This window comes from Giraffa tippelskirchi, chromosome 4, assembly GCF_054371585.1.
Source record: "Giraffa tippelskirchi isolate mGirTip1 chromosome 4, T2T-mGirTip1v1.2.pri, whole genome shotgun sequence".
Classification (NCBI taxonomy): Eukaryota; Metazoa; Chordata; class Mammalia; order Artiodactyla; family Giraffidae; genus Giraffa; species Giraffa tippelskirchi.
The window spans coordinates 114,109,552-114,131,809 of NC_137278.1; positions in this window are offsets into that span (position 1 = coordinate 114,109,552).

Below are 22,258 nucleotides of genomic sequence, written 5' to 3' on the forward strand. Positions count from 1 at the left end.
ACTTCGAGAGATGGTGTGGGACAGAAAGGCCTGGCATGCTGTAGTCCATGGGGTCACAAAGAGTCAGACGTGACTGGCTGACTGAACAACAACAATCTTGATGTGGATGTCTTTGGTTTAATCTTGTTGGACTCTCTGTGCTTCCTGGACTCAAATACCTGTTTCTTTTCCTAGATTAGAAAAGTTTTGGTTATTATGTCTTCAAATATGTTCTTTGCCCCTTTGTCTCTTCTCCTGGGACCTGTATGATATGTATTTAATACACTTGATGTTTTCTCAGTAGTCTATTAAACTCTTCTAGTTTTTTTAATGCCTTTTGTTTGTTTGTTTTTCTGTTCAGCTTGGTTGATTTCCACTACTCTGTCTTCTAGTTTGTTGACCTGTTCCTCTGTATCATTTAATCTGCTGTTGCATTTAGTGCATTTTTTATTTCAGTTATTGCATTCTTCATCTCTGTTTGGTTCTTCTTTATATTTTCTAGGTTTTTGTTAAACTTGTCACTATCCATTCTTCTTTTGAGTTAGTTGAGCATCTTTAAGATCATTGGGGGCTTCCCTGATAGCTCAGTTGGTAAAGAATCTGCCTGCAATGCAGGAGATCCCAGTTTGATTCCTGGGTCAGGAAGATCCCCTGGAGAAGGGATAGGCTACCCACTCCAGTATTTTGGGGCTTCCCTTGTGGCTCAGCTGGTAAAGAATCTGCCTGCAATGCAAAAGACCTGGGTTCAATCCCTGGGTTAGGAAGATCCCCTGGAGAAGGGAAAGGCTATCCACTCCAGTATTCTGGCCTGAAAAATTCCATGGACTGTATAGTCCCTGGAGTCACAAAGAACTGTACATGATTGAGTGACTTTCACTTCCACATTCAAAGATCATTAACTTGAATTCTTTATTGGGTAGATTGCTTATCTTCATTGTGCTTGGCCCTTCTTCTGAAATATCTTGTTCTTTCTTTTCAAAAATACTTTGCTATTGGCTTAATTTTGCCTGATTCTCTATTTTTCTTTCTGAGTATCAGGTAGGTCATTTATTTTCTCGATCTTGAAGAAGTGTCCTGATGTAGAAAATGTCCTATGGGATCCAGCAGCACACTCCCCTCTGTTCATCAGAGCTATATGCTCTAGAGGTGCTCTTTATGTGGGTTGTGTCGGCCCTTCTGTGTGGTGGGACCAGCTACTGTGGGTGCACTGGTAGGTGTGGTTTGTCCGTGGTCCTGTTTGTTGTCTAATAGGTAGGTTACCAGCCACTGGTGAGTGGAGCTGGTTCCTGGGGTGGCTGGATGTGGGGCTCAGGGTCTCCCAGAGCCAGCCCACTGGTAGATAGCCTCAGCTCCCAACTTGACTGGATGTATGGTCCTGGAGGATCCAGAGATAGTGCTGACCCATTGGTTTGTGTCGCTGGGTGCTGGGTCATATGGTGGGCAGTGCTGAGGCCCAAGGTGGGTGGGGGTCTTGGTGTGGGTGGGGGGCTGTGGCTGCTGCCAGCCTGCTGATGGTTGGGTTTGTGTCCCTGTGAGGCTGGCTGGAAAGTCCCGAGAGTTGTGCAGACAGGCCGGAGTTGGCACTGGATTCTGACACTAGCAAGGTAAAAGGAGAAGCCCAAAATGGCACTTGCTAGCACCTGTGTCTTCATGGTAGAATGAGCTTCCAAAAATGACTACTGCCAGCATCTGTGTCCCCAGCGTGAGTCCAAATTGTCTCCTGCCCTCTCCTAGAGGCTTTCTAAAATCAGCAACTGAGTCTGCTCCAGGCTCCTTTGAATTACTGCTTCTGCCATAGATCTCAGAGCACGTGAGGTTTGTGTGTACACTATAAGAGCAGAGTCTCTCTGTTCTACTTCCTTCTAGCTCTCCAAAAGGCAAATCCCACTGGCTTTCGAAGCCAGACATTGCGGGAACTCATATTACCAATGCAGAACCCCTGGGCTAGGGAGCCTGATGTGAGCTTAAACACTTCAGCCCTTGGGGAGAACCTTTGAAATTGTGATTATCCTCCTGCTTGTGGGTTATCTACCAGGAAATGTCGATCTTGACTGTACTGTATCTCTGCCTCACCTGTATGTCTTGTTGTGGTTCCTTCTTTATATTTTTAGTTGTAGATATGTTCTGCTAGTTTTCAGGCTTTCTCGTCAATGATTGCTCTGTAAATAATTGTAATTTTTGCATGTCCATGGTAGGACATGTACTGAGGGTCTTCCTACTTGCATCTTGGCCAGTCCCCTATTGACCTCTTTAATATTAAGCAGATTTTGTTTAGTGTAACGTTTTAGTCACAAACAGATTTTAACTAGATTTTGAGTAATTTATATTAGCTATTAGCTTCTCAAGGATTTATAATACAAATCTTAACTTATCAGAGTCTACTTCACGTTTATACTGACTAGCCAGACATCCTGGAATGTGAAGTCAAGTGGGCCTTAGGAAGCATCACTACAAACAAAGCTAGTGGAGGTGATGGAATTCCAGTTGAGCTATTTCAAATCATGAGAGATGACGCCGTGAAAGTGCTGCACTCGATATGCCAACAAATATGGAAAACTCAGCATTGGCCACAGGACTGGGAAAGGTCAGTTTTCATTCCAATCCCAAAGAAAGGCAATGCCAAAGAATGCTCAAACTACCGCACAATTGCACTCATCTCACACGCTAGTAAAGTAATGCTTAAAATCCTCCAAGCCAGGCTTCAGCAATACGTGAACTGTGAACGTCCAGATGTTCAAGCTGGTTTTCGAAAAGGCAGAGGAACCAGAGATCAAGTTGCCAACATCCGATGGATCATCGAAAAAGCAAGAGAGTACCAGAAAAACATCTATTTTTGCTTTACTGACTATGCCAAAGCTTTTGACTGTGTGGATCATAATAAACTGTGGAAAATTCTTCAAGAGATGGAAATACCAGACCACCTGACCTGCCTCCTGAGAAACCTGTATGCAGGTCAGGAAGCAACAGTTAGAGCTGGACATGGAACAACAGACTGGTTCCAAATAGGAAAAGGAGTACATCAAAGCTGTATATTGTCACCCTGCTTATTTAACTTAAATGCAGAGTACATCATGAGAAACGCAGGGCTGGAGGAAGCACAAGCTGGAATCAAGATTGCCAAGAGAAATATCAAGAACCTCAGATATGTGGATGACACCACCCTTATGACAGAAAGTGAAGAAGAACTAAAAAGCCTCTTGATGAAAGTGAAAGAGGAGAGTGAAGAAGTTGGCTTAAAGCTCAACATTCAGAAAACTAAGATCATGGCATCCAGTCCCATCACTTCATGGCAGATAGATGGGGAAACAGTGGAAACATGGCTGACTTTATTTTTCTGGGCTCCAAAATCAATGCAGATGGTGGCTGCAGCCATGGAATTAAAAGATGCTTACTCCTTGGAAGGAAAGTTATGACCAATCTAGACAGCATATTAAAAAGCAGAGACATTACTTTGCCAACAAAGGTCTATCTAGTCAAGGCTATGGTTTTTCCAGTAGTCATGTATGGATGTGAGAGTTGGACAGTGAAGAAAGCTGAGCGCCGAAGAATTGTTGCTTTTGAACTGTGGTGTCGGAGAAGATTCTTGATAGTCCCTTGAACTGCAGGGAGATCCAACCAGTCCATCCTAAAGGAGATCAGCCTTGGGTGTTCATTGGAAGGACTGATGTTGAAGCTGAAACTCCAATACTTTGGCCACCTCATGCAAAGAGCTGACTCACTGGAAAAGACCCTGATGCTGGGAAAGAATGGGGGCAGGAGTAGAAGGGGACGACAGAGGATGAGATGGTTGTATGGCATCACCGACTCGATGGACATGGATTTGGGTGGACTCAGGGTGTTGGTGATGGACAGGAAGGCCTGGGGTGCTGTGGTTCATGGGGTCGCAAATAGCTGGACACGACTGAGTGACTGAACTGAACTGAACTGAACTGAACTGAAGGAATATAGACAAAAAAGTTTGTCCTTTCCTTCTCCTTGAGAATTCTGGACCCCTCTCTCCTTGGGGACCCCTGAACTTCTTATCAACCTGCCTAGGAATTGACTCTCTCAATAACTACCTACATAATTACTTTTAATGGCACTCTGTTTTTTCTTATGGCTTTGAATTATTATCTTTCATTTGTTTTCAGTCTGTAGAACTTCTTTTAATATTTCTTTTAAAGTCCTTCCAACAGATTCTACTTGCAACAGATCTACTTGCAACAGATTCTCTGTTTCTCCTTATCTGGGAATGGCTTTATCTCACTCACAGTTTTGAAAAATAGTTTTGCTAGACATAACAGTCTATGTGCAACAGTTTTTGCTTTTAGTATGTTGAATATGTCATCCCACTGCCTTCAGATTTCTGTTGTTTCTAATGAGCAGTCAGTTTGATGTTATGATTCCTTTTCTCTTGTTCCTTTCAAGATTTTCTCTTTGTTTTTCAACATTTTGTGTGTGATTTGTCTGGGTGCTTCACCCTTGACACTTGTCTTACCTGTAGTTTGGTGAGGTTCTTGATTGTAGTATATGCTTATTTTTCATCAGTTTTGGGGCTTTTTAGCCTTTATTTCCTTAATTGTTAGTCTCTCTTACTTTCCTCTCCTTGTGGTAGTCCTATTACATACATGTACATTGGTGTTTTTAATGGTCTTCCACATTTCTCTTGAGGATCTGGTAATTTTTCTTTTTGTGTTTTCATTCTTTTCATGTCTTTTTAAAAAAGTATTACTGAAGTATAGTTGATTTACAATGTTGTGTGTGTGTGTATATATATATATACATATATATGTGTGTGTGTGTATATATATATATTCCCTTTCATACTTTATTCCATTATGGTTTATTACAAGACATTGAATACAGTTCCTTGTTGTATACTGTAGGATCTTGTTGTTCATCCATGTTATATATACCAGTTTGCATCTGCTAGTTCCAAACTACCAATCAAACCCTCCTTCACTCCTCTCCCTTGGAAACCACAGGTCTGTTCTTTATATCTGTGAGTCTGTTTCCATTTCATAGATGAGTTCATTTGTGTCATATTTTAGATTCTAAATGTAAGTACTATCATATGATATTTGCCTTTGTTTTTCTTTTTTCTCACTTACTTCACTTAGTATGATAATCTCTAGGTCTATTTATGTTGCTACAAGGTGGCATTATGTTATTCTTTAGTATGGCTGAGTAATATCCTTTTATATATATGTAAATCACATTTTCTTTATCCATTCATCTTTTGATGAACATTTAGCCTGTTTCCATGCCTTGGCTGTTTCAAATAGTGCTGCTGTGAATACATGAAGCATGTGTCCTTTTCAATTATAGTTTTATCTGGGTATACGCACAGGAGTGGGATCACTGGATCATATGGCAACTCTAATTTTAGTTTATTGAGGAGCCTACATACTGTTTTCCATAGTGGCTGTACCAATTTACATTCCCACCAACCATGTAGGAGGGTTTCCTTTTCTCCACACTCTCTCCTGCATTTGTTATTTGTAGACTTTAAAAAAATTGTTTATTTATTTATTTATTTATTTTTGACAGTGCTAGGTTTTCATGGCTGCGTGGGCTTTTCTCTAGTTGTGGTGGACAGGAGACTACTTACTCTTTTATGTAGTGAGAAGACTTCTCACTGCAGTGCCTTACCTTGGTGCCGAGCACAGGCTCCAGGGTACACAGGCTTCAGTCGTTGGGGCACATGAGCTCAGTAGTTTTGGCTCCTGGCCTCTAGAGCACAGGCTCAATAGTTGTGGTGCACAGGCTTAGTTGCTCTGTGGCATGTGGGATTTTCCCAGCCCAGGAATCAAACCCATGTTTCTTGCATTGGAAGGTAGATTCTTTTTTTTTAACCACTGAGCCACCAGGGAATCCCCTATTTGTAGACTTTTTAATAATGGCCATTCTGACTGGTGTGAGGTGGTACCTCATTGTAGTTTTGACTCACCCTTCTTAATAACTAATGATGATGAGCAACTTTTCATATGTCTGTTGGCTCTGTATGTATTCCTTAGAGAAATGTCTATTTAGGTCTTCTGCCCATTTTTCAATTGGGTTGTTTGGGGTTTTCTTTTGTTGTTGTTGTTGAGTTGTATAAGCTATTTGTATATTTTGGGAATTAAGTCCCTGAAGGTCACATTGTTTGCAGATGTTTTCTCCCAGTCCATAGATTGTATTTTCATTCTATTTATAACTTTCTTTGCTGTGCAGAAGCTTATAAGTTTGATTAGGTTCCATTTGTTTAGTTTTGCTTTTATTTTTATTACCTTGGGAGATTGAACTAAGAAAACATTGGTACTATTTATGTCAGAGAATGTTTTTCATATGTTTTCTTCTAGAATTTTTATGGTGTCATATCTTAAATTTAATCTTCAAGCCATTTTGAGTTTATTTTTGTGTATGATGTGAGAGTGCATTATAACTTCATTGATTTGTGGCTCTCCAACTTTCCCAACATCACTTACTGGAGAGACTGTCTTTGCCCCATTATATATTCTTGCCTGAAGTTGTTGATGTTTCTCCCGCCCGTCTTGATTCTAGCTTGTAACTCATCCAGCCCAGCATTTCTCAAGATGTGCTCAGCACATAGGTTAAATAAACAGTGTGACAACAGAGAGCCCTGCCGTACTCCTTTCTCAATACTGAACCAAACAGTTGTTCCATACAGGGTTCTAACTGTTGCTTCTTGACCCGCACACCAGTCTCTCAGGAGAAATCTTACTTATAAGTAAGATGGTCTGCCTGTCAACAACCTCAGATATGTGGGTGATACCACTCTAATGGCAGAAAGTGAATAGAAACTAAAGAACCTCTTGCTGAGGGTGAAGGAAGAGAGTGAAAAAGCCGGCTTAAAACTAAATATTAAAAAAGCTAGGACATGGCGTCTGGCCCCATTACTTCATGGGAAATAGAAAGGGAAAGGTGGAAGTAGTGATAGATTTCCTCTTCTTGGACTCTAAAACCACTACAGATGATGACTGTAGCCATGAAATCAGAAGACAGTTGCTTCTTGGCAGGAAAGCTGTAACAAACCTAGACAGTATGTTGAAAAGCAGAAATATCACTCTGCTGACAAAGGTCCATATAGTCAAGGCTATGGTCTTCCCAGTGGTCACGTATGGTTGTGAGAGCTGGACTGTAAAGAAGGCAGAGTGCCAAAGAATTAATGCCTTCAAACTGTGGTACTGGAGAAGACTCCTGAGAGTCAATCTTAAGGGAAATCAACCCTGAATACTTGTTGGAAGGACTGATGCTGAAGCTCCAGTATTTTGATCATCTGATGTGAACAGCTGACTAATTTGAGAAGTCCCTGATGCTAAGACTGAGGGCAGAAGGATAAGAGAGCATCAGAGGATGAGATGGCTGGATAGCATCAGTGATGCAATGGAAATGAACTTGGGCAAGCTTTAGGAAATGGTGAGGGACAGGGAGGCCTGGCATGCTGCAGTCCATGGTGTCACAAAGAGTTGTACACAACTGGGTGACTGAACAACAATATTTGTACCTCCTGGTTCCAAATAGGAAAAGGAGTACGTCAAGGCTGTATATTGTCACCCTGCTTATTTAACTTATATGCAGAGTACATCATGAGAAACGCTGGGCTGGAAGAAACACAAGCTGGAATCAAGATTGCCGGGAGAAATATCAATAACCTCAGATATGCGGATGACACCACCCTTATGGCAGAAAGTGAAGAAGAACTAAAGAGCCTCTTGATGAAGGTGAAGGAGGAGAGTGAAAAAGTTGGCTTAAAGCTCAACGCTCAGAAAACTAAGATCATGGCATCTGGTCCCATCACTCCATGGGAAATAGATGGGGAAACAGTGGAAACAGTGTCAGACTTTACTTTTTTGGGCTCCAGAATCACTGCTGATGGTGACTGCAGCCATGAAATTAAAAGACGCTTACTCCTTGGAAGGAAGGTTATGGCCAACCTAGATAGCATGTTTAAAAGCAGAGACATTACTTTGCCAACAAAAGTCCGTCTAGTCAAGGCTATGGTTTTTCCAGTGGTCATGTATGGATGTGAGAGTTGGACGGTGAAGAAAGCTGAGCGCCGCAGAATTGATGCTTTTGAACTGTGGTGTTGGAGAAGACTCTTGAGAGTTTCTTGGACTGCAAGGAGATCCAATCAATCCATCCTAAAAGAGATCAATCCTAGGTGTTCATTGGAAGGTCTGATGTTGAAGCTGAAACTCCAATACTTTGGCCACCTCATGCGAAGGGTTGACTCATTGGAAAAGACCCTAATGCTGGGTAGGATTGGGGGCTCGAGGAGAAGGGGACGACAGAGGATGGGATGGTTTGATGGCATCACCGACTCGATGAACATGGGTTTGGGTAAGCTCCGGGAGTTGGTGGTGGACAGGGAGGCCTGGCGTGCTGCAATTCATGGGGTCGCAGAGAGTCGGACACGACTGAGCGACTGAACTGAACTGAACTGAACTGTCAAGATTGATTTACTATAGGTGTGCGGGTGTATTTCTAGGCTCTCTATTCTGTTCCATTGATCCATATGTCTGTTTATGTGCCAATATCATGCTGTTTTGATTACTGTAGCTTTGTAGTATTATCTGAAGTCTGGGAAGGTTATGCATCCTACTTTGTTCTTTTTATTCAGGGTTATTTTGGCAATTCTTGATCTTGTATAGTTCTATATAAATTTTAGGATTATTTGTTCTAGTTCTGTGAAAAATGTCATGGACAATTTGATAGGGCTTGCACCAAGTCAGTAGACTCTGTGTAGTATGGCCATTTTAACAATACTAATTCAATCAAACTACGTAAGATATCTTTCTATTTCTTTCAATCATCTTTAGTTTCTTTTATTAATGCTTCATAGTTCTCAGCATATGAGTCTTTCACTTCCTTTGTGAGGTGTATTCCTAAATATTATATTTTTGATGCAATTTTAAAAGGGATTATTTGCTTATATTCCCTTTCTGATATATTATTGTTAGTGTAAAAAATGCAGCTGATTTCTGTATGTTAATCTTGTATCCTGCTACCTTGCTGAATCATTTATCAGTTTTAGAGGTTTTATGTGGGAGCCTCTGTTATGTTTTTTCTTAATTCCTTATTCTCTGTCTTAGATTACATAATCTTAATTGATGTATCTTCAAGTTATTTGATATTTTTAAATCTGCCAGTTCAGCTCTGTTGTTGAGCCATTCTAGTGGTTTTCACTTACTTTATTTTTCGACTATAGAAATTTAATTTGTTTCCTTTTAATAATTTCTATTCCATTATTCAATATTTTATGAGATGTAAAAGAGATACATCATTTTAATTCTTTAAGGTTTGTTTCCTTCAGTTCTTTGAATGCATTTGTAATATCTGCTTTGAATTTTTTTTTTCTGCTCAGTCCACTATCTGGACAATTTCAAAGACATATGCTATTGCTCATTTTTCCTTTGTTTATAAGCCACACATTTTCCTGTTTGTTATCGTGTTCCATTATTTTTGTTGAAAACTGGACATTTTTGATAATACATTGTGGTTTATTTGTTTAGTGACTTGAAAAAAAAATGATTCTATAAAATATGTTTACCCTGCAGTCTGTAGCCTCTTATATGTTGCTCATGTTGTCACCCACCTTTTTTTTTTCTTAAGCCTGGTCCCTTCTAGGTCAGCATAAATCACTTACTGGTCAGAGGTCATACTTAAGCCTCCTTAGACAGTTAACTTTTTGCTGAATGTGCTTTGTGGTTTGGAGACTGTAACATTTCATGGATTTTTATATTCCTTCCTATGTTCAGCCAGGAATAATAGCTTGAAGTTTCTTTCTCTGTTCATTCCTAAGAGAATACAGCCTTGGGCATGCACGTAGTGTTTGAGATTTCCAGGGATGACTGTGATATTATTTAAAAACTTGGTTTTTGAGGAGTCACCCCTGGTTAGAGTAGCTTATTCTGTCAGCTGTGAAACTTCAGATACTGTTGGTCTGTGTGAGGCTTGGGGAATATTTCCAAGCCTTGCTCTGATTACTATTGAGCAGGCTCAGCCTAGTAGTATAGATGCTTTCCAAACCCTAGAGTTGTCTATGATCTCAGGAGGGCTTTTATTGGCTGTCTCTTTCCCTGGTTCTCTTTACTAAGCTTCTGGCTGTCTTGTTATTTTATTAGTATGAGAGCTACTTATCCTTGAAGCTTGCAATAATGTCATTGTGTTTATTTCCCACTGATACAGCCCTGAAAGATGGATTTTTTAGATTGGGGAATTTTTTCCTTTTATTTGTTTACTAATAATATCTACCACTCCACTGTGAATGAAATAACACGTTGAGGCTCAGATAGCTAAAGCTATATTCAGAATTCAGTAATTAACAATTCCAGAGCAGGTTGGTTGAACGTTACTCTTGACTTTGAGGCAAGATACACTTAGCATGAACAGTCTTAATTTAGAATGTTATCAGGACTCTATAGCACTATGTGGAACTCAACTCTCTTTGTGAATAAAAGCCTAGGCCTCAGCTTGTATATTCAGCTGAGAAAAAAAAATTAAGAAGCTGAAAACTTATTCCTCACCTCATTATCTAAAGACTTCTTTAGGAAAGATTCCTTGAGGTAGGCAGAATTGATAGGAGTAATAAAGCCTCTGCCTGGCTCCATGATTTCCAGCCCTTAGTAGGCACCCCTTCTCTCAGTTTTTCAAGCACTAATATAGGTGAAGGGATGTAGAAGGTAATTAGTCTCCCTAATCAACTGGCTTTAAATTGGAGAGATTATCCTAAGGGAGTCTGATCTGATCAGTAAGTCCTTTATTAAAGTGAAGTGGTAGGATTTCCTTTCATTTTAAAGGCTAAAATAATATTCTATTAATGCATATACCAGATTTTCTTTATCCATTTTATCCATTCATCTGTTGACAGGCATTGAGGTGGTCTAAATGCCACCTGCCATTGGAGATAGCAGATAATGCCATTATGCTATAAATGCCATTATGGAGATAACTGTTGTGAATAATGCTGCAGTGAAAATAAAAGTGCACATATCTCTTCAACATCCTGATTTCAACTCTAGGATATATATTCAGAAATGGGATTGCTGGCTCATATGATACTGCCTTTTTTAACTTTTTGAGGAACTTCCACATAGTTCTGCACCATTTTTCTTTTCAATGAATAGCATTTAAAGATCCCAGTTTCTTTATAAACTTACCAACACTTGTGTTGTTTTTTTTTTTTTTTTTAATATGTAATAGCTGTTCTAACTGAGATATTTTCATACCATGGTTTTAGTTTGCATTTCCCTGGAGACTAGTGAAGTTGGGCACCTTTCTGTACACCTGTTCGTTATATGTACGTCTTTCTTGAAGAGATATCTATTCAAAGATTTCACCTACTTTTTAGTCTTTTTTTTTTTTTACTATTGAGTTGTAGGAGTTCCTTATATGTGTTGAAATTATCCCCTTATCAAGGATATGATTTGCAAATATTTTCTCTTTCTATAGGTTGCCTTTTCACTCTGTTGACTGTTTTCTTTGCTGTGCAAAGCTTTATAGTTTGATGTAGTCCCACTTGTCTATGTTTTCTTTTATTGTATTTTCCTTTGGTGTTATATCCAAAAAAATTGTCATAAGGCTTTCCTCCTGTTTTCTTCTAGAGATTTTAGAGTTTTAGATTTTATGTTTAAGTCTTTAATACATTTTAGTTGATATTGTGTGTGGTATCAAATAAGGGTTCAATTTCATTCTTGCACATGTGAATTTTCAGCATTCCCAGCACCATTCAACAAATGGATAAAGCTAAAGGACATTATGCTAAGTGAAATAAGGCAGTCACAGAGGGATAAACACTGCCACTTATATGAGTATCTAAAAAACTCATGTTTAGAGAAACAAAGGTAGAATAGCATTTGCCAGGGAGAGGAAAAGGGGGAAATAGGGATTTGCCAGTCAATGGGTATAACGTTGCAATTATTCAGGGTGGATAAGTTGTAGATGTCAGCTATATAGCATTATGCCTGCCATTTATAATATTGTATTGTGCACTTAAAAATCTGTCAAGAGAGTAGAACTTATGTTAAATATTCTTGCCACAATAATAACTAATATTCAGATATATACATAGATAACTAGACAGACAGCTGGATGAGTAAACAGATAAATGCAGAGATAGATAGATAGAGACAAAGAATAAAATGAGGTATAAGAGAGAGATTCCTCTGGGTTGGTCTAAAAGAAAAACTGGAGTATGCCATGAATTCTGCCAATGGATTTGGAAGAGGTCCTCAAGCCTCAGATAAGAAATGCATCTCCTGCTTATACCTTACTAGAACAGTTGAAGATCTGAGTAAAAGATTCAGCCAGCATTTGCCTGGATTCCTGACCCTGGAAACAGTGAAATAGTTCATTTGTATTGTTTTAAACTATTAAAATTGTGGAAATGTGTTGACACAGTCACAAAAATCTAATTTACTGTCTTTCTCTGTAACTGAATCCTTGCCTCTGCTGTGCCTGATTGCTAAAGGCAGTACTGTCCTCCTGCATTTCCTAATGCTGCTGCTGTAGTCCTACTAATTTAAAAGTAGCCCCTTTCCTGCATAGAACTTGCTCACCTAAATAAAAACTGCCACAAGCCTCTGAATAAAGTCTTCCTAAAGTGTATTAACCTGACAAATTCATAAAATCATGTGGACAACCCTTACAAAAGGCTACGATCAAGGCAAGCTCCCCAGGCTGGATGATAAAACGTCAACTGCAAAACAGGAAACACTGACTTCAAGAACCACATAGGCTTCTGAACACTATCAAGGTCAAAACTACCACAACTCCCACATGCTAATCTAAGGCTTAAAACCTCAGTCAAGCCTCAACCAGAAGATGCTCAGACTTGCAAAATGTACAAATCTTAGACCTAATAACACAACTTAAAAAAAAAGATCTGTACAGTTCTTAAAGACAGTTATCAGTTTTAACCATGATTATCTTCATATGTGTATGCGTATATGCATGAATATATGTGTGTATCAGCAAATTTGTTTGGAAGGAAGTAACCACTGAATATGTAATTAAGCAATAATTCATAATCTTGCGATCAGATACCTTATTCACCATTCCAGAGGAGTAACCATTAGATTTTTAAATGATCTCTGAAGAATTCCATTTTACTCAGGTTACATATAAAAACATCATTTGGCAGATGAATCCTTTGAACATCCCTATAATGTGAAAACATACACAGTGTATTTAGGAAAAAAATAGTCCAATGTTAGTATTTAAAAACGTTGTCCATACATTATCAAGCTTTAGAAAAATTAAAATATATGAAATTCTATACTTTAGAAATTTATGATACCCTCTTTCTGTCTGCCACAATCAGGAAATAAAGAGAAGGTAAGGGACCACAAATATAATTCCTTTTATGGATGTGCTTATAAATGATATTCTTTGTTTCCAGTTATGCCCTGTTGGCCAGAACTTAGTCACCCGGGTACACCAACTGTGGAGAAAACTGGGAACATATCCTGTACATGATAACCATATGCTCTGCTAAAACTTAGGAGCTCTAAAATTAAAGAATGAGATAATGGATAGATATTGGACTTTTAGTATTTGTCTTTAGCTCTTTCCTAATCTTTCTACATACAGTAACCTATTGTGTTGCCATCTCCTATTTTCAGTGGTTGTATGCCAAAGTTATTTTTCAAGGATATACAATCCATTTATTATTTCAAAAATAAATTAGAGTGCAAAGTTTAAAAATTCTGCTCTTCAAAGGAAACTAAAAAAGAATGAAAATACAAGCTACAGACTGAATGAAAATATGTATAAACCATATATCTGATAATTTACATAGACAGTATGTAAAGAATTCTCAAGACTTAATAATGAGAAAACAAAAAACCCAAATTTGTAAAAAATGAGCAAAAATTTTAGCATACATATTACAAGGGATACACAGATCTCTATCATACACACACACAAAATTCTCAGCATCATTATTCATTAAAGAAAGGCAAACTTACCACAGTGATATACCACCACACCTATTAAAATGGCTAAAATTAAAATTAAAATGATTGACTATAATGCTGATTAAGATGTGGAGGAACCAGAACACTCATACACTGCTACTAGGAATGTAAATGGGGTATAACTATCACTTTGAAATGTTTAGAAAATTTTTTTAAATGTAAACATATAGCAACTATATGATCCAATTATTCTGCTCCTGGATATTTACCCAAAAATAAATGAAAAGCTATGTTCATACAAGTCACATACACAGATGTTCACAGTAGCTTTATTTTGTATTAGTCAAATACTTGAAATAAGTGAAAGTTCATCAACAGTGAAAAGGATTAATAAACTGTGGTATATTCATATAATAAAATATGAATGACACAGGGATAAAAAGTGATGATCTATTTATACTTATAACAAGATGAATAGATATCAAAATCGTTATTCAGTACAAAAAGCCAGACCTCACCTCCTCCCAAAATAGTATCTCCTCATTCTGTGATTTCATTTGTTTAAAATTTTAGAAAACTCAAACTAATCTTTAGTGATAGAAACCAGATCAGTTGCAGTCTGAGGATGGAAAAATACTATGGAGAAGTAGAAAACGAATTACAAGGAATCACAGAGAAATTGTTGGAATTGATAGATATGTTTATTATACTGATTGTGATCATTTTATAGGTGTATCCATATAATGACACATTAAATTTTACGCTGAAGTATGCAAAGTTTATTGTATATCATTTATGCTCTCAAAAATTTTTAACAAATGAATAACAACAGATTCAAGAGTATTATTGGGTTTTGACATGACAGAGAAGGGTGCAAGCGTTTGGGTATGGAGTAGTCCATAATCCTGTGTACCCCTTTGAGTCGGTATTATGAATATGAATGTCATCTGTCATTTGTGTCTCAGTTGGAAAAAACTGGAACTTCTGTTTGAGTTTTGTGCTTGGACTAAGGACTGTAGAGCAAGACATGGTCCCTGTGCTACAGAACTCTTAAAAAATTGCAGGCAATGCTACCCTTCTCAGTGCACATCTCAATTAAATTGTGAATTCCTCAAGGAACACATATTCTAGACTCATAAAATATTGGAAATAGATCAATTTAGGTTTATGTAGTCCAGCCTAACTATTTTCAGAAAGGGAATTGAACTTACACAATTCAGTAATTGTGAAATAGCACACAAAAATATATTGGCATAGTTGGGTTTAAACCTGCCTCTCCTGGCTCCCTGCCCAAAGTTTTCTCCATTACATCATTTCTCTTTTACTGAACACTATACTCTGAGCAAAGTCAGTGGTCAGTAAATTTGCTTAACAACTGCTGATCAGAATTGACAAAAAGCACAGAACAGTCCCTTCACAGTTACATTCTTTTCTGAGGTTTAAGTGACGAATAGTTCACAAGAATAAGAAATAGGGGAAGATTCTGAATCTTCCTGTTTATTTCTTCTTTTCCTCTTTAATCATATATATATTTACATGTAAGTGCTATAAAATAAACAAACAATTAACAATTAAGAGCCAGTACCTACAAACAATAAGAAAAAATAGTTGACACTTTGATGGGAAAAAATTTAGAAATGACTGCTAAAATGTCAATTTATGAATTAAGACTCTTAGTAGAGGTTAAGTTAATCTGGTTCACAATCAGTGGGAGATCTTTGAGAGACTCCAAGCTATTTATAGTAAAGGCTCTGAAGCTATGCTGTTCATTTATATCAGGTAACAAAATTACTACTGCAACAGAAGCACTTTGTAGGATCTATGGCACTTGGCAGGAAAAGAGTATTGATTCCAAGCCAAGGAAATGACAGTACAGTGTAGCTGCTGCTGGATTGAAGAAGGAAAAATAAAAGAATAGATAGTAACAGATGCATGTGGGCAGTGAGAAGAAGTGCAATCAGTTCAGATTAATTACGAGCCCAATATGTGTGCAGAGACAAATTTTGAAGAAACTCAAGATAAAAGAGAGTAAGCAGGTAGGATGGCTGTAGGGAATTGATATTCAGACAAAAAACACTACATTTGCATCAGTTAGGAAAAAGAACCTGTCACAAGAGGGACATCATGAATGACTCTGTAAGCAGGAAGAGGTAATCACAGGCCCTGGCACATGGAGGCACATTGAATCTGCTCAAGGGAGTAACTTCTAGTTCTTGTCATCATGTGATGTTCATTTTTCTTAAGCCATTTTCAGAAATGCATTATGGTAAACAGGAGTACTGATGACTTATTAAGGAAGCATGTGCTGAAAAATATTAATAAAAACAAACTATAGTTTCTAATTGAGTCACACTGTCATATCTAATTGAGTCACATAAAGTCACATATGTAATAAATTCACTGTGATAGATTATAGTCCACAGTTATAAATATAAAGAAAAAAAACCCAACAAAATTGCCATGTCCTAAATGGATATCATAAAACCCATGCATTCTGATTATCTGAGATGCCCTCATCAGATTTTATTGCAACAAGTTTGTGTTCTCCAATAGCAAATATATAGTAGAAAGTTCAGAGGGAAGGGACTGCTATAAAAAGGTTATCAGATGAAAAATATTTGTAAAGCCATAAAGATAAGGGGATTTCATAAAAATCATGAGACAAAATAAATCTTAATCAGAGGCCAATCTATGTTGAAACATATATTTCTGCACCTCGACTGATCATGATACTAACACATTCTATGATGTAAGATGATTTACATTTAGAGTGATGCCTCAAAAATCACTGAAAGAATGAAAAATCATCTTCAGTACATTCTACCACAAAGACATGAAAGTGAGAAATACAGTATGGAAATGCCTCCATGCAAAAGTATTAAAATGTAAAAAAATTACTGCCTTGATTATAGAAGCGACCTGGAAAATTCCTTTCTGTGAAACATTTCATTGGTCATAAGGCATTTTCTAGACAAGCCACAGTAAACTCAGTGGTAAAGGAAACAGATATGTATTTGGTATATGGCTTTTGCTTGGCAATGAGAGAAATCCAGCTAAAATGATTAAATAAATTTTCAGTTAGTTTATGTACCTGAAAAGCCTAGTGTATTCAAATATAGCTGGATAGAGGTATATAAAGTGCCAGGAATCTATTGTTTTTTATCTCTTAATTCCATTTCTTTGTGTTTTTTTTTTTAACCATTTTATTTTGAAAATCTTATTAACTTACAGAAAATGCAGAAGACTATTACAGAGAGTTCACATATATTCTTTATTTAGCTTTCCCTAACATTAACCATTTAGATAGCCATAATGCAATTATCTAACTGCGAAACAAACGTTGAAACAATGCTATTATGTAAACTATAGACCATATTTGAATTTTACTAGGGCTTTATTTGGGGCTTCTCTGGTGGCTCAGACAGTAAAGAATCTGCCTGTAATGTGGGAGACCTAGATTAGATCCCTGGGTCAGAAAGATTCCCTGAAGAAGGAAATACCAGCCCATTCCAGTATTCTTGTTTGGAAAATTCCATGGACAGAGGAACCTGGTAGGGTTGCAAAGAGTTGGTTTTCCCCAAAAGTTTTTTTTTTTCTTTTCCAAGATCCAGTCCAGACAGCTACCAAGCATTTAGTTGTTTTGTCACTTCAGTCTCTTCCTATTGTAAAAATTCTATTCTTTCCTTGTTTTCATTACCTTGATACTTTTGATGAATATTGATCACTCAGTTTTGTAGATGGGTCTCAATTTGAGTTTTTCTGGTATTCTTTATCCAGTAATTAGGTTGAGGTTATGCAATTTTGGCAATAATACCATAGAAATAATGACTTTTTTCTTCTCCAAATGCATAATGTTGAAAGAACACAATGCCAATAGATCTTATTTCTGAAGATGTTAACCTTGATCGCTTGGTTAACATTTCCTCTGCCAGGTTTCTCCATTAGTTAATATTTCTCTCTTTGTAATTGATCAATAACTTGGAAGAGACGCTTTTGAGACTATATAAAAAACTTGTTTCTCCTCAAACTTTCACCCAATGATTTTATCACTTGTCGGTAGGTATTGTCCAGAAAAATTATTCTATGATGTCTGCCACAGCTATATTTCTTCATTAGCTTCAGTCTCAAAGGGACAGTGCTAAAGAAATAGGGACCACAAGTTGCTCTTGGTGATGTCCAATCAGCTCAGCAATCCCAATGAAAGAAGCAGTTCCTCCAGTTGCAACAAAACCCCTGGTGCTACCAGTTGTTTCCTTCATTTAGATCATATATTCATTGCTGAATTGATTACCTCAGGATATCCAAGGGAACACCCCTGTCACAGACCAGGCCTGGAGCATGTTCCCACACCTGCAGTTGGAGGATGGGTTGGGTTGTCCCACTATAACCACATGAACTGAGAATAGAGGAGAGGAGGTTCCCCAAGATAAAAACAGTATATTGTTACCAGAAGAGATGGTAGATGCTGCAGAGACACCATCAAGATACCTGCCACACTAAGATATAGCCAGTTATTCTTGATATGTTTTGAGATCCAAGTTTGTGAGACAGTTTGTCAACCTATCAATAGTAAAGTGCTTAAAAATATAATACTTAAATTTATCTTATTTATCACAATGTGGAAGACTGCAAATTCTTGGTCATCGATTTCAGTGTTTTCCAACACTTACAGTTGCTATAGTGTAAGATTTCCTTCTCCTCTGTCCTTAAGATAAATAGGAAAAATAACCATACTTCTATAGTTAAAATAGAGTACTTGGTATAATACATGACACATAGGTAACTGCTCAAAAATATCATGGTTGTTATTACGATTATTACTATTATTAAATACTCAACTTGACACAAATTTATGTAATGTCTGTTATACATAAGATACTACTAGGTTTAGGAACTCAAAGATGAATAAGAAAGTGTTCTGACTTTAAGGAACACAGAGACTAGTGTGGAGGATAAAATATGCACAAAACTCTACCAGGCAGGATGTTACAAGTTTCCATAATAGGAATAAGTGCTATGAATATGATATATGTTTATGTTTTTATATATTTAGTATCTCTTTTTCAGGCAATACAAAAACAGAAAATAAAGGAATGCATTTTCAAACAGCTTTTTCTTAAAAGATTAGTCTCTCTACACACACTTAACCTTTCAAATATAAATTGGATGTCACATTAACCAGCAACGGAATAGAGTGAAGAACAATTGACTTCATTGTTAAGAATATCTTAGATAGAAAGACTTAAAGATCACAACAAGTAATCTAGTCAGAATGTTATTTTTCAGCATTTAATATTATAACTCTTTATGCATGACAAAAGACCTCTGCATTTTTTCCCCTATACATGAAGAAAATTAGATTATTTGATTTGTTTGACAAAAGGCTTTGTGATTTAGAGATCACTTTTGAACTAAATGACCAGACTGTTGCTAAGCAACTGTGTAAAACAGTTCTTAAATACAAAAGACACAGCTAAAATACAGCCTTATAAGGTCTATAGTAGTATGTCTGACAATTTTGTATAATCAGTCTAATATTTTCAAAATAAATATTTTCAATATTCTCTTTTATAAATTAATTATATATGTGTGTGAATGTGTATATTCAGAGAAAGTAAATAGATTGAATGTGAAATTGAAAGCAAAATCTCAACACAATTGTGTTAATTTACAATAATAATTTTTCAGGTCTTCATTGGCCCTGTTAGCCTGCCACAACATAAAATTTTTCTAAATATTTTTAGAAACTCTTGAAGCTTCTATACAGAGTATCATTCAGATGTTCTGGATCAATGACTGCTCTGCAAATAGATTTTACAGATTTTATTTCTGGAAAAACAAGGAAGTATTACCTGACTTGACAACATATATTCCAATTTAGAAATTATTATATAATTAATGTAATTTTATTGTTAGAGTAGTTACTAAAAGTTCAGCAATTTATTACATAGTAAATGTAGATTTTCATTACTAACACTACAGAGGCCAGGAATATACTTGTCACTTCTTAAACAGAAAGAGAAGATACACTTTTCCTGTAAAGTTGTGACAAGTGTTAAGCCTGATCTTTTGAAACCAGAGAAAGAAGCCCTTGAATTACTTTCCTATGAAAATACTGCTTCACTTCTACAGAAGCAGCTCTACCATCAGGTAAACTTGGCGACTGATGAAGCCATCACTGTGAGAAGCTAAATTAACCACTCTACTCAAGACGCCTGCCCCCTGTGGTCCTAACTAGAGATTGTCAAATACGTAGCTATTACAAGTGAACCATTTCTGTTTCTTTCACATAAGAACATTCCTTTCACAAAAGTCATATGGACAAAGCAAAAACAAGGACTTACCCTGGAAGGCAAAGGTCTTTGAGTAATTTCCCAGCTAAGCTACCTTCTGTAAAGACTGAGTCCTAGGGGATATTCACTTCAGTTCAGTTCAGTCGCTCAGTCATGTCCAGCTCTTTGTGACCCCATGGACGGTAGCAAGCCAGGCCTCCCTGCCCATCACCAACTCCTGGAGTTTACTCAAACTCAGGTCCTTGGAGTCAGTGATGCCATCCAACCATCTCATCCTCTGTCGTCCCCTTCTCCTCCCACCTTCAATCTTTCCCAGCATCAGGGTCTTTTCCAGTGAGTCAGTTCTTCGCATCAGGTGGCCAAAGTATTGGAGTTTCAGCTTCAGCATCAGTCCTTCCAATGAATATTCAGGACTGATTTCCTTTAGGATGGACTGGTTGTATCTCCTTGCAGTCCAAGGGACTCTCAAGAGTCTTCTCCAATACCACATTTCAAAAGCATTAGTTCTTCAGTGCTCAGCTTTCCTTATAGTCCAACTCTCACATCCGTGCATGACTACAGGAAAAAACATAGCTTTGACTAGATGGACCTTTGTTGGCAAAGTAATGTCTCTGCTTTTTAGTATGCCATCTAGGTTGGTCATAACTTTTCTTCCGAGGGACAAGTGTTTTTAATTTCATGGCTACAGGCACTATCTGCAGTGATTTTGGAGCCCAAGAAAATAAAGTCTCTCACTGTTTCCATTGTTTCCCCATCTATTTTCCATGAAGTGATGGGACCAGATGTCATGATCTTAGTTTTCTGAATGTTGAGTTTTAAGCCAAATTTTTCCCTCTCCTCTTTCACTTTCATCAAAGGCTCTTTAGTTCTTCTTCACTTTCTGCCATAAGGGTGGTGTCATCTGCATATCTGAGGTTATTGATATTTCTCCCGGCAATCTTGATTCCTGCTTGTGCTTCATTCAGCCCAGCATTTCTCATGATGTACTCTGCATGTAAGTTAAATAAGCAGGGTGACAACATATAGCCTTGACGTACTCCTTTTCCTATTTGGAACTGGTCTGTTCTTCCATGTCCAATTCTAACTGTTGCTTCTTGACTTGCATACAGATTTCTCAGGAAGCAGGTCATGTGGTCTGGTATTCCCATCTCTTGAAGAATTTTCCACAGTTTGTTGTGATCCACACAGTCAAAGGCTTTGGTATAGTCAATAAAGCAGGAATAGATGTTTTTCTGGAACTCTCTTGCTTTTTCGATGATCCAACAGATATTGGCAGTTTGATCTCTGGTTCCTCTGCCTTTTCTAAATCCAGCTTGAATATCTGGAGGTTCACGGTTCACATACTGTTGAAACCTGGCTCGGAGAATTTTGAGCATCCCTTTGCTAGCATGTGAGATGAGTGCAATTGTGCAGTAGTTTGAGCATTCTTTGGCATTGCCTTTCTTTGGGATTGGAATGAAAACTGACCTTTTCCAGTCCTGTGGCCACTGCTGAGTTTTCCAATTTTACTGGCATATTGAGTGCAGCACTTTTACAGCATCATCTTTTAGGATTGAAATAGCTCAACTGGAATTCCATCACCTCCACTAGCTTTGTTCATAGTGATGCTTCCTAAGGCTCACTTGACTTCACATTCCAGGATGTCTGGCTCTAGGTGAGTGATCACACCATCATGATTATCTGGGTCATGAAGATCTTTTTTGTATCGTTATTCTGTATATTCTTGCTACCTCTTTTATAATTTACTCAGATTTAAAACAATCTCAGCTTTTCCAGAGTTGTCTGCCCAATTAATAATATGATAATAAATGCAGAGTGGTAGACTTGATACTGTCCCATTCTCTCAGAGCTGCTGCAGAGAACATAGTGGACTCACATATCCAGATGATACTTCTCTGAATTTCTGTCCTATCAGCCACAGTGTTAGTCTGCTCAGGTTGCCATAACACAACACCACCGACTGGGTGGCTTAAAAAATACAAATTTATTTTCTCACAGTTCTGGAGACTAGAAGTCCAAGATGAAGCTACCAGCTTGGTTCATTGCTGGTGAGATCTCTCTCCTGGGCTTGCAGTTGACACCTTCTTG